Source organism: Taeniopygia guttata, chromosome 4, assembly GCF_048771995.1.
Source record: "Taeniopygia guttata chromosome 4, bTaeGut7.mat, whole genome shotgun sequence".
Taxonomy (NCBI): Eukaryota; Metazoa; Chordata; class Aves; order Passeriformes; family Estrildidae; genus Taeniopygia; species Taeniopygia guttata.
The window spans coordinates 32,796,118-32,809,805 of record NC_133028.1 but is presented as its reverse complement, the minus strand read 5'-3'; the positions used below and the strand labels follow the sequence as shown (position 1 = coordinate 32,809,805).

Sequence of the window (13,688 nt, the reverse complement as noted above, 5' to 3'; positions counted from 1 at the left end):
GAAAAGCATATTTCAGCATCTGATAGCTATAAAGAAACTTTCAAGGCTGCTGACCCAGATGCTTTCAAATAGGCTTGAATTTAGTTAAATTTTATTTCAGGCTGCTTTTGCTGACCTTCGCTCCCCTTCTCCCCTTGCATATTCCCTTGGTGGTCTTTCAAAAGCCAGGTGTCTGGGATTGTCTCCAGCCTACTCTGAAAACACCCCAGGCCTTGGATTAATACATGAGGGCTGCCTTTTATTTAAGTCCATTCATTTACATAAGGCCTGCTCAGTCAAACCCACTTGCAATGTACAGCCAAGTTGAACCCAAACCTCAGCAGGTCACTAGTGCATGGTCCTGGATTTTACTGAATTTAACTTCAAGTGTTGCACCTTCTTGCAATGAAAACTGAGGAATACTGCAGAGGTGGTTTGGATTTCTGATTCACAGAGGAATGTTGGAGAAGTCTTTGATATTTGTGTGAAAGAACTAAAGAAAGAGCATTTTTTATTTGTAAAAATATGTTCCTGCTTAAAGGGTGTGAGTATAGATCTAATACCAGGATGAAACTTTCATTGTGTATACGTGGCATGAAATACATTGTTAAATTAAAAATACTTCCTTCAGCATATAGAACAGACTTACCTGTTCTGCATCAATTAAATTCTGTTATACCAGCTTTTCACTCTGAAAGCATTGCCACTAAATGAAAACACTTTGGGTCTCATTTTCTATGTGTAGTTCAGAACAACTGATGTCAAAATCTCAACAAATTTCTTGTTATCTTTTTCAAGCGTATCAAACTATAGATTTTTTGTGTGTGTGGTTGGTTGGTTTGGCTTTTTCTGATTATTCCAATTGTCAGCTTTTACAAATTGGCATTGTGTTTTACTAGAGTCCTTCTCAATCTTGTTGAAAGTGGGTCAGAGAACCTGGCTAGCTTAGGAGTGAAAGGAAGAGCTATGATAATAGTGAGCCCTGCTTAGACTGTTCAAAATATTCACACTGTAGTTTCCAAACAGGAAGTATTATTAGTGATTTTTTTTTTCTGCTAGAGGTGATATCTAAGTTCTCCTCCCTGATTAGCACTTGAATAGTGAATAAACAAAGTACAGACCTTTATGGAAATACAAATGATCGTGTAAAAGAGACATGTTTTAAAACACCTTTTTATCACAAGTGTCTTTGAATAATGTGATTTACTATGAATGTATTAGAACAGCATTATTTTTCCAGTATTGTTCTCTGCTACTTTTTGTTTTTTTTACATGGAAACACATCATTTGAGTGATCAGAACAATTTGAATCCAGAACTTAGATGTGTACTTGGTACTTACGCAATATATCACATCTTGATTCCCCTGATGACCAAATAGTTGTTCCCTCTACTTTATGTAAATAATTCACATCTTTATATATTTCTTTAGACTGGAGTGATGTATTAATAAACTCTTGATATGAGATTATTCTTGGTCTTAGTATCCCATGCTATTGTGTATAGTTCCTCAGTGACTTAAAAAATTATAGTGATTACTTTTATTACCATTTCTAGATTTTCCTGTTGACACAGGTATTTGACTTGCAGTTTTTAATTTTATAGATATTTCAGTCATATTCACACAAATCACAGTTTTCTGTTGCTCTCTTTTGACCCTGAATTATCTTTTTCATTTTGTAAGTTATAGGATTTTTCCATGAAATTCAGGAACATTTGGTATGTTTTCTCTAGAATTCCAAGATTTTGTTTGTGCCTGGCACAAACTCAATGAGACTCATTAGGAACGACTTAAGAACACTATTTGTTCTACAAATTTTTTATGTACATTTTATTGTATAATCTGAAATATGTAAACAGTGGAGTTATACTGAAAATTAAACAAAAAAAAAGGGAGCATATAAATTATTAGATTTAACGGCTAACCAGGTCTAATATGGGGAAGATAATTGCATGAAATTGGTGACAGATTGAGTCTTGTTTCTCTCTTACAGTAGATGGTTAGACTAAGAAGAAAAAACTTCAAATCTCAAAATAGATTATGAAAAGAGATGAATGTTTCTAAATGTGTGTGTGTGTGAAGGTTGTAAATACTAAGAGCAATACTTAAAAGGTTGTATAATAGTGACAAGGAAATAACAGAAATAAAAATAACTTGTGGGTTGGAATAAAAGCTCAGTGTATATTGTGAAATAGAAATATTTATTAGGGGAATTGTTATAACAGGACATCATGCTGTTCACTGATTTATGGTTCAGCATGGTGTAGAGTGGAAAGCATAGACTATATTGAAGCCCTTGGTGTTATTCTGTAGATATGTTTTTTTTTTCTTGTTTAACCATGCCAAAGATATCTCAAAGTATTATCTCAAAGGCAAATACTAAAGAAATTTCTGTGCTCTTTGCTAGATTTTAAAGTTACTGGAAAAAAAAAGCCCTTCAGGAAGGAGCTACCTCCTCTTTAAAATGTTCTGTCAATACCAAAAATGTCTGAATTACAAAATAAACAGCTTAATATTTTCATTATAGTTAGCAAGCAAGCAGGAATCTTTTCAAGCGCAAGAGTTGAAATAATAATGTAGATCAAGATTGGATGGTGATGCACCTCTTGTGTCCAAGGCAGGAGGGCTGCTTTGCCTTTCAAAGCACGCCACTTGGCCCACAGTTCAGTGCTGGTTGTATCAATGCTTTGGGTAGTCAGGGCCTAGTGTGTCCAAATAATTCCCCTTTGCCAGGGGCTTCTGAAAAGAGTTGTCTAGAGCTATTGGCATGCACTGGGGTGGAAGTTTTCCAGTGCATGATGGTGATGGCTTTACACCAGCTTTGGCCAGCATCTTCAGCACAAATGTTCTGTGAAGTTTCCCATTACCTTCTGTTAACGCTGAGGCCCTATTTCACTGCCACCTGCCAATCACAATGTCACCATCTGTCATGAGAATTAGTTATGACCCACAGTGTTTTATATAATACAGTGACACTTTACTCTTCCTATCATTTCTGCAACTTTTTCCTTTCCTGAATAGGCTGGTTGAAGCTTATCTGATACATCTTGGTTTGCGAACCTTCTCTGAAATAAAAAGCCAAGTACAGGTAGCTGATAGTGTGTTAGCAGAAGGTGGGTCCTGAGAACATGGTCAGTGTCATTTCAGAAAACTTAGACAATAACTGACCAAAAAAATGGACTTAGTTTATTACACCTGGCAATTTAGTTGTGCAACCATATTTTGCTGCTGCTGAAACACATCACAGTCCTGGTTTCAAAATGAACTTTAAAGAGATGAGCTTTTTCATTGTATTTCACTAATGTGTATTGTAGTTAAAACGAAACATTTCTGAGTTCAATTAGGTGAAAATAACTGCTGTAGAGTGTTCAAGGAAAGGTTGGACTTGTGAAGATTAGCCTGAGGGAAAGGACTTGGACAAAAGTTTGGTCATTTAAAATGTATCGATCAGAAAGAAAATGATAAACCGTTTTGACTAAAGGTGAAAAGGAGGGAAAAGCTAATAATAAATGGATCATTGATATTTGAGAAGGGAAAGTTTTTGTTGCTCATCTGGCAGATTCCTAGCTACCTTTAGCCTGATTTCATGGAGTCTTCAGTCAGAACCTCAAGAGAAGGACCCTTGTGACTAAAAAAATAAATGTTTGACCAAGTAGTTTGTAATTTGAGTTTAGTTGAAAGGATCACATCTAACAGAAATCAGACCTCTCTAAATATTTGGGATTTGACAGAAGTATCTTAAAGCTCAGAACGAATTAATTTTGTTTATTATTGCTTGATTATCTGGCATGTAAAGTTTAAGAGATGATGGGGTTTTTGTCTTTATATGTAATGCAATATAGAAATAATAAAGGAAAGGGCTATTAAAGTATTCTATTTTCTGGGGATTTTTTTGTTCTGTGTGTGGGGTTTTTCAGAGGTTTTTTTTGTTGTTGTTTCTCTTTTTTTCTTTTTTTCTTAACATGTTAGCACAATCTAATATTGGGAATCATGAAACAATTTTAAGTGTGAGTACTGTAAAGCAGGATCCCCAGTTTAAACACTTGAAAGGACATATATGCATTGTAAGCAGGAAGCTTATATATAGAACTGACAACAGCCAGTTAGGACTGCAGTACCAAAATTATCTATTTCAAAGGGCTGAAATGTGCACAAATGAAGTATACAACTTTAAACATTTTAAGTGGTTGTGTTTCAATCTGTAAAACCAATTTTGTTCCCAAAGTATGAATTCTTGATAAAAGGTAGGTTTTGTGATGTATTGGATTTAAATTAGTAACATTCAAAATGTTCTGCATTAACTTCTTATCTGTCAAAAAAAATTGTCTTCAAATAAAATTTATTGTAGCATGTTGCGGTTTTGGTGATATAAAAATTGCTTAGCAGACTGTGTAACAATATTTAATTCTTCTTTTGTGCTGCACAAAACTCAGTAATTACAAGAGGGTTTTTATAATATGTATTAATAAGGCATGAAAACTTCCTCCCTCTACCCATTTTTTTAAAATCTTTGAGTCATACTGTCAGTTTTGACATTTTCTTAAGCCTGCTTATGGAGGAGATTTTTGTTGTGTTTTGGGTAAGACAGGAAGGTCCTAGGGATACTTGGGAACCGAAAAAGTGCCAGTCTGTATCAAGAGCAGACTCAACAATATGATAGTGGAAGAAAATTGAGCTTATATTGTCCTGAGAATAAGTATTTTGAGATGAAGTAAACGTATGGAACTTCCTAATAAAGAAATCCTAGAAGCCAAGCCTGAGGAGGTTGGGTTGTTACTGTTTTTCTTGGCTGGTGTTGACATGGTATAGCAAATACCAAGGGATGGGTGAAGCCAGAAGTCATGGTACCCGAGTAGAAACTTGAGGTCAATCTGGTTTTTGAAGGATGAAATATAAGAAATAGATATTTCAGCATCTGCCGCACACATTCTGACTTGAAAAAAAAATCATTATGCTGGCAATAGACTGCATATTTTAAATATCAACGAAACAGTGATACAGTATTGCAAGAGAGTGGAAAACTGCCTTCAAGAAGTGAAATTTTGAAATACAGAATTGGTTAGCCGTGTTAAATGTTCTTTTGAAACAATGGAATAATTATCTGTCTCTTGTTTTGCATGGGCTGAGTTTATGTGTAGTATTGATCTCAGAGTAAAAACTAAATCTAATGGATGACTCACTTAGCAAAAAATAGCTGGATTTTTCTCTCTGCTGCACAAGTCTGGGCTTTATTTTACTTTCAGTTAAATTTTTTTTTCTTTTCAGTTGTAGTGGAAGTACATGTTGGTTATCAAGCCCTTACAGCTGAAAAGATTTGAACAGCTAGTAGGAGGAAAATACTTGATATCCCCTGTTTCAGCCTGTGGTCCTTTAGAATCACAGCCATGCATGACAAAAGAGCTCAGCTCTCAAACAAGGTTTGTGCAGGAGCAGGTGAGAGGACACAAGAAGGGACCAGAAAAAATATCGAGTGAAGAAATATGAGGTCCTTGGTTTGGAATAGAGAGTGTTGAGTGATATGAGAGTAATGCTTAGCTTCACCTTTTTACTGTTTACCTTTGCTAGGCAAGATTTTTAGAGAGCTTTTTGAAGAGACTAAAATTCTTTGTGACAGGTTGTTTAGTGTCTGAGTGTGTTGCTTATTTTTTGTTTATTTCGTAGAGGGACTGGGGGGTAAAATTGTTTCTATGCATGGTGGTATATTTTTCTGGGGGTCAAAGAGGTGCCTTTGTTATATTCCTTCGAAGTTGTTTTAGAACAAACAGACTTATTTTTATTATCTATAGAATGCCTAACTTTATACAAATAATACCATTATTCATAGTATTTTTTATGTTATTAAAAAAACTCTCTTGTGCCATCTCAGGATTTTCTGTCAGTGCTTAATTTTGGTGTATTTAGCAGTGCTATACATCAAGATATTTCTGCTCTATTTTCTATATACAGAATTTCACAATGCTAATAATCACATGTGGTTGTAGGTAACTAAGGCAGGTTTGCAGCTTAGACTGTGGAATATCTGGCTATAAGAGCTTTTTATCAGTTTCCAGTTCTTAAACTCTTCTGTTCACTATTCTTTTAATTTTAGTTTTTGTTCTTATTGTAAAGCTGTGTATCTGAATTGATTAACATCTCAACGGTGCTTTTGTACCGAAGATTAGCCACTTGCATGGAATAAAGCAGACTGCTGTGTGCACTTTTTTTTTGTTATCCTTTATGTATTCTGTAAAAACCTACTTTCATTTCTTTCATGGAAGTGAATACTAAAAGGTTTAAAAATGAAACCAAAGCACATGCCAAATGATTTGTTTAATTTGGTGACATTGTTTAAATGGTTACTTTAGCCAAGTAGTTGCTTCAGCCACACAGTACGTTCATATTAATGTATGTGCGTATGTATATATGTATGTAGTAATTTTCAGCTGTTAATTGAAGGTAATAAGGTTTAAATTGATGATACAGCAGAATAAACAGCACAGTCCACAAGCACTTGAGTTTTTGACCAGAAAGTGTTTTCCACCCTTGCAGTGATCCACTGTAGACGCCGTATCATGAATCTGACCAAAGCTACTGAGTCTCGTGGGTGGTTCTGACTTTCTGATCATAAGGGTCGTAGTTTGAGTGAAGTCACAGATAGCAAAAATACTTTCAATTTTACTGAGACAGTAAAGACCCCGTAGCCATTGCTGTGTAGTTAATGTTTTCTGAGTGGTCTCCCAAAGACAAAGTACTTCTTGGTTACAAATCCATTATTGCTCTTCCCCACGGTCTGACAGCTCTGTGCCCTTCAAAAGGAGGAGAACAATGAAATATGTCATATGCTGTAAGTGTCCAGTTGTTTTCTCTGACCAAGTAGGCGAAAAAATGATGATGTGGAAGATCTTAAAGCAAAATCCTTCCCTTTCAGAAAATTTTCTGCTTCTGTTTACCGAACTGATCTGTGAGTGAAACGTGCTGTGCGTACAATTTATGGTGTAAGATCAAATTGTCCAGAAGAAAATACTGTTTGCCTGTGGCAAATGTACAAAAATATTCAGTATGGCTTATCTTTTAAAAACAGCAATGTTTTCAGTATGTACTGCTGCACGAAAACAGGAGATTTGTTCAGGAGTTAGTAATCTGTCTGAGCTGTAAACTCTAAGATAATTAGAATAATTGGTGTCTAGCCCAACATGTTGCTACTACGTAGTTAGGTAATGTGAGGTAGTCATGTTTCTTTGGCAAGTAGGTGACTTAGAAATAAAATGTGTCAATTAATTTGGGATACTCTGGAAAAACTCTGGGTATGAAATTCCAAATATATAGATATCAAAGAGAACCAACAGAATGAACCAGTGTTCAAAAACATTCTAAGACACTTTAAAAGAAAAAATTATGAATAAGGAAAAAATCAAGACTAGAATATTAATGATGTAAATAAACATTATTTCCAATTTTAATTTTCAATTGTGATAGAAATATATTCCAAGATATACTGGGCAGCTTCTTTATTCAGTACTTTCACTGAACTGGTAACAGATGTTAGGCGTTTCAGGTAGAGATGGGTGATGTTAGGTTTATATAAAACTAATTCTGTTTAAGTGTTCCATATTTTGAAAAGCAGACTGGGCAATTTCAGGGTATTGTATTTCTTACATGTAGCACATTCTTCGTTTTGAGGTGCATAGAAAGGAATGTCAAATATCAACTCATTCAGTGTTTACTAATTATTTGGGTAAAATTAAGCACAGTTCAACTGAAATCTTTATAAATATTAAAAATGAAACAATTAGCATTTAAAGATATTACATTTTTCTCAGTAGAATATGGTAAAAGTATTGTAATTATGGACTTTGATTATTTTCATGCCTGCTGCTGAGTTTATGAAAATAACTTTTCATACTGGTTTTTCCATTTATGAAAAAGGAATGGTCCCAGTCCTGGTCAAATGCTCTGATGCTTGTGGAAGATAAATCTGCTCTGTGTGTGTGTTCAGTGTTATCCCTACGATATCAAGAATTCCTTCAGGAGTATATATTTGCAATGACAATTTTTTAAAAAGTTTGGTTACGTGGTCTTTATTTTGCTCCTTTGAATATAAATTTAAGGCTAAGATGGAGCTCATGTCCGCATACTATCTGATCAGCAGAATGCCCTCTGTTGAATAACAGTGCGATGTATATAGCACAGTTCCATAAATTGAGTAGAAATTAGTTGTTTGCTGTTTTGAATGTAGTTTATGTAGCTTTATGTTTTATATCTCAGTCCTTGCAATCAGAAATTTGTCTTTAATTTGCTTCTTATTGATGCTTTATTTTAGTAAGTGGAAATACAAATACCTTTTGTGTTTGATCGCAGTCAGTATTAACCTTCTAAAATAACACACTAAGCTTAAACCAACTTCCAATAAGTATGTGTATGTTAGATAGCTACTTTTAGATTTCTCCTTTTTGATGCATTGTTAGAGCAGGTATACTGAGGGAAAAGAAATATTCACTGAAATATACCCCAGAGATGAAAAATAGCCATATATAGGAAAAATTAGATTACAAATTACAAATAATAGTGTAAGAGATTAAAAGGTATTGATATGGGATGGAAAAACTATAGCCATGCTTAAACAATTATTTTTATCTGTAAAGGAAAAGATTTTAAATAGAAACAAAACAATAAAAAAAAAAATTGAAAAAATCCCACACCTACCTCTCCCCCAACGAAAAACCCAGCAAAAAACCACAATACCCAAGCAAATGAAAAAAAACTCCAAACCCCAAGCTTCACATACTCTCACATGGCCTCCCAGAAATCTGTTCCTGAAAACAGAGATCAGGAGAACTAAGAAATATCCTTTTCTGTGGCTGAGCTGGAACATAGAGTAACCAGTATCCAAGATGAGGAGTGGCTTTGGAATTCTTAGGTAGAAAAATCTAGTAGTTGATATCACGGTAATTGGTTTGGGCTACTGCTCTTGTATACATCAAGTCTTTAAGCTGTATAAAGCTGTGTGATAAGGAACTGTAGCTCTGAGCTGGAGATGTGAGCAGATCAACTACGTGGTTTTATCTTTCTGGCAGTAAATTACACAGTAGGACTGATAGATAAGACCCAAGGTTTGGGTGTTTTCTGGTGGTGGAAAAATAAACAGTGATAAGTTGCAAATCAGAAAATATGATAACCACTAAAAAAAGTCATTTTCAGGCTCCTGACAGAACTACTTGATCTGAAGGGGTCTTGGGATGTGAGGATCACTGGGTTGCAGGCAAATGTTTTTGCTCATTAAGTAACTGTCTTTAGATTTTGGAAAACAGTAAAATAAGGACAGTCTCTTTGACTCCTTAAAATACTGATAAGCTGTAAGATGGGAACAGAAACGGGGAAAAATAATATCTTTGTTAGCTAAAATGTTTTATAATATAATTGAATTTTGCTAAATATCCTAGCATGTTGTATTTTGTGTCAAGAGTTGAACTTGACTCCTTAAGACAGCTATCAACATAGGATCTCTTACCTGGTTCAACTGTATAGTTAGGAGAAAAATAATTAAAGAAAATCTGGCATGTGTATATGTGGTTTCTACAGCACAGAAGCTACCTGAACATTCTGAGATTGCTTTTTTTCCCCTGCTAATTTGTCTTAATTTGCTTCCCTTTTTTTAATATATGGAATTGACAAAATTAGAATGTGCCATTTGGGTCAAGAAAATGCTCTAAAATTTTAGCTAGGCGTTTATGAAGTATGGTACTTGTCTTATATAAATGATATCAATTCAGATGAGGATTGCATTAGTTAATGCTATGTGAGCTGCATGACATTTAACAAACAGAATACACAGAATAATTTGTTAATGCATCATGAGCAAAAAAAAATTTTTTTTTTTTCATCCTTCATAATTAAGTGTGCATAAGCAAGCCATGTTTGTTGTTCTGGACTGTAGATTTGCCTTTTCAGTCTTGCTAAGTTACAAATACTATTGATTAGCTGTACCAGTACCATATGTAGTATGATAAATGGCTTGGGCAGCATTCAAAAATCTCTCAAATGGGCTAAACTATATTAATGTCCTAACAGCAGTATGTTCTTATGGATTTCTGTGCACCGAGTATCCCACACTGGTACTTGCAGTAATTATTTAATCTGAAGCAGTGTCAGGTGTGCTTCTGAAGGGGTTTGCAGCTGAATGGGCCCTACTACTTGTCTATCCAAACAGCATAAACATGGAAAAATCAACTGCAAGTGCAGAATGGGAGAAAGTAATGTCTTGCCTGCTGTGATGCTCATGAATCAAGAGATAGTTTATGTTAATGATTCCTGTACTGGAGATGAGTATAGTAAGCCTAGACTTTTGTTTTGAAGGGTTGCTGGAATAGAAGTTGCTGGAATACTGAGTTGTTTCCTTCTTCATGAACAGATGTGGACTGACAGGTTTAATTTTGTGGAAAGAAAAATTTGTCATGTTAGTGCTAAATTTAAGGTATTGTCTCCTAGATGTATGTTTCTTTTGCTGTGTCTTTGTAGTCTAGATGAACAGTGGAAATATATTGATAGAAAATCTACTCGTGAATAAAGGTTTGCAGCAGGACTACATGCTACATAGAGAGTCATACAGGAGGCAAGAAAAAAAAAATTCACAGGGGAACCTAAAATATGGAAACATTCCATATGTATAACATTATAGATATTCCATATGTACAACATTCCATATGTAAAACATTACATATTTTCCATATGTACCAAGAGTGGTACTTAATGACACCCTAACATTTATAATTAGACAAAGCAATCAATCTGCTTTTATGCTAGCTTGGAAATTTCCCGGAGAATGGGACAGAACAAAAATGATTTCTCTTCTAATTAAAAATTAAATGAGAAATAATTGTTACATCACAAAAAAACCCAAAAAACAACATACCACAGTTGTCTTGAAGCCTGTTACCTCTCTGGATGTTGGTATCAAAAAATTCCAAAATGTCTTATTTCTGCTCTGTGCCAGTCCCTTATTAATCTTCCATGGATCATGAAGGCTGCCGTATTCTTCAGGCTACTTGCTCTGGCAGGAGTAAAGTGTGCTTCAATGAAGAGGTTGTACAACTAGAAAAATAATTGGTTAAAAATTATTCTCTGATTGTATATGAATAATCATTTAGGCTTGCAGGGACCTCCAGAGGTTTCCTCATTCATCTCCTAGATCAGCTCCAAGCAGGCTTGGTTAGGTTGGGTTTCTCCATGCTGTGTCCAGGCTGAGTCTTGAATCCTGGCAGGAAGGAGACCCTGTGACCTCTCTGAGCATCCTGTGCAGGCGTTTGCCCATCCCTGTGGTACATACTTTCCTGGTTTTGGATGAACTAGCAAGTAGGAATAGACTGCTTCATCTTTCTGTTGCTGTCCACTGAATCATTTTCCTGTCTTCCTGAACCTGAGCACAAACCAAAGAAGCTGCTTTCATCCTGCAGCTCTTGCTGGACTGCTTTCTTCTCCTCATAGAGGGGAACACTTCTTACACTGAAATAGTTAAAAAAATGTAGTCTGATTGTAATTTTGTGTTAGTGAGAAAGAGCACACTTCTGGTTGATTCTGCTTCAATAATTGGCTTTCCATTTTCCATAGGAGTCTATTGCAAGGTGAAAGAAAGTCTGTGAGACATTGGCAACAATCAGGCAACTATTTCTTTAACTTTAGAGGTAAGCTGTCATTAAGTGTGTTGTTTGATATTGTATTGGAAGGGAAGTGAAAGGAAACTGGAAAAATAAGAATAGTGTGTAAGAAACCTGGCATTATCATGTATTGCCTGTTTCTATGGATGTCCATAATCAGAAATATTTGTGGTTATCTTTTACCAATATTACTTCACCCACTGGAGTGCATCATCCTCTAGTTGGCAAGTATTTTAAATAGGTATTTCTTCCCTCTCCCACTAGCAGCAGAAAATGTACTTTAACTATTTGTTCAGTTATATAACTTCAATGATAGTGGATTTTATAGGAATGCATATCTGGGAATCTAGTTTTCTGTTGAGGCAAGGTCAGTCACAACTTTTGCAAGTACAGTATTTCCCTGATGTTTCTCTCTGTGAAAAAAACTTTATTGATTAAAGATGGGTTTCGCCTGTTTTCAAAATACTGGAGTGCCAGCCCCTGTACCTTAGTTTTAAAAACTGGGCACTCATCAATTATAGAAGGGTGGTAGTAACTCTCCCCTTACTGGGGAAGGTAGGGGCTTATCAAGAGAAGTATTGATTTTGTTTTTTAACATTTTACTTACTTAATTTTGTGTTATTCTAGAAATGAAGGAATATACTGAAATATACATTTTAGTGAGATTTTAGAGAAGGAACTGCGTAATATGTTACTGCACTGTGGAATGGTATAACTTACTAGGCTAAGGATATACAAAAAGGTTAATCATATGTTCTCTTTTTCTGAGGCAACTTTTTCTAGGACTAGCTGGTTTTGAGCTTTTCATTCCAATTTCTGTCTACTAGATTTCTACAATGAACAGCCTTAAGGAGCATAAACAGGAGCGTCTGTTGTGGAATGCAGTTCCTTTCTATTTTAAAGTGTCAATTAACCCTTTTTAAAACTTTCTTTTGATGTGACTGGGCAAAGAGACACTCATATATCCCCTTGGGATTTGCCTGCAGTGAACCTTCTTCAAAAATCATGACCTTGGCTGTCCAAGTGACAAGGCTCTCAAGTTGTTAAAGTAGATTTAAGTGAGAAGAAAGCATGATGCCAAACATGTGTTGCTGTAGATGTAGTGAAGCAGTACTTTGTACTAGCTGAGCACAAGTGAGTGCATCAACCACACAGGTTGTTGCTGACAGGATGGAAACCAAATCCACCAGCATGCAGTGACACATCTTATATCTGAACATGCAAATATTTAATACATAAAAATGAATACACATTATGCTTTTCTTTGTCTGGGTTTAGGAATATCTACAAAGTCTTTATTGGTAACAAGGACATTCTTTGGAATGTAGATATATGTATACCTTTGCCTTTACAGTCATAACAACTTCTTGTCAAATGAACTAAAAAGTCCCAAGTGAAACTTTCCCATCATGATAGAACAAGAACTCAATAACTTGTTATTCAAAACCCTGTGATAGAATACATTTCTGTCTTCAGAAATTGGGTTCTTTGCTCATTTCCCTGGGAAGAAATGCACTCCAGTGATTGTTTCAATGTATGCACTGGGTTATAAAGGGAGTTTCAGAGATACTGTACTTATCAGCTGCACATGAACAGTTTGTGGTTTGAAGAGGGAACCTGGGATGGAGAAATCAACCTTCTGAATCCAATTTCACCCAGTGGAATATGGCATTAAACAATCCTATTGTGTTTAAAATTTCATTTTGTCTGTTGGAACACTAGACCATATGGTTTATTTGGAGAAGCTTATGGATGGTTTTCTCATCTTTGTGTCCTGGTTTTCTACGTTATATATCAGATAAAATGATATATGTGAGAAAATTGTGAATGTCAAAGGTAACCCTTGAAGTTCAGCATGGTGTTAAACTATACCTTATGTCTTATTCATTTTATTGGAATACAAAACTTGTGTCTTTTTTATTTAGGTTGCACATTTGAACTAAAGTCAGATTGAGCTGACGTATGAAAATCTGGTAATTGTGAAATATTTAATTGAAAAAGTGTATGGATCATGTGTTTCACAAGAAGTAGTTGAAGAATTGAACAACCTCAGGAAAGATAATTTGTGAAACAGACTTG

General features: G+C 35.2%; 1 protein-coding gene across 44 annotated transcripts in view; it reads left to right on the top strand.

Annotated features, from left to right (window-relative positions):
* TENM3 (teneurin transmembrane protein 3) overlaps positions 1-13,688 on the top strand; it is a 1,292,556-nt gene that overhangs the window by 911,923 nt on the left and 366,945 nt on the right. For 31 of the 44 annotated variants that reach the window (XM_072927751.1, XM_041715523.2, XM_072927766.1 and 28 more), the window contains one exon: positions 11,563-11,636. The exons of the other annotated variants lie outside the window; for them this stretch is intronic. The gene's annotated coding sequence lies outside the window, so the exon portion shown is untranslated. The remainder of the gene's footprint in view (positions 1-11,562; positions 11,637-13,688) is intronic. 44 annotated transcript variants of the gene reach the window in all.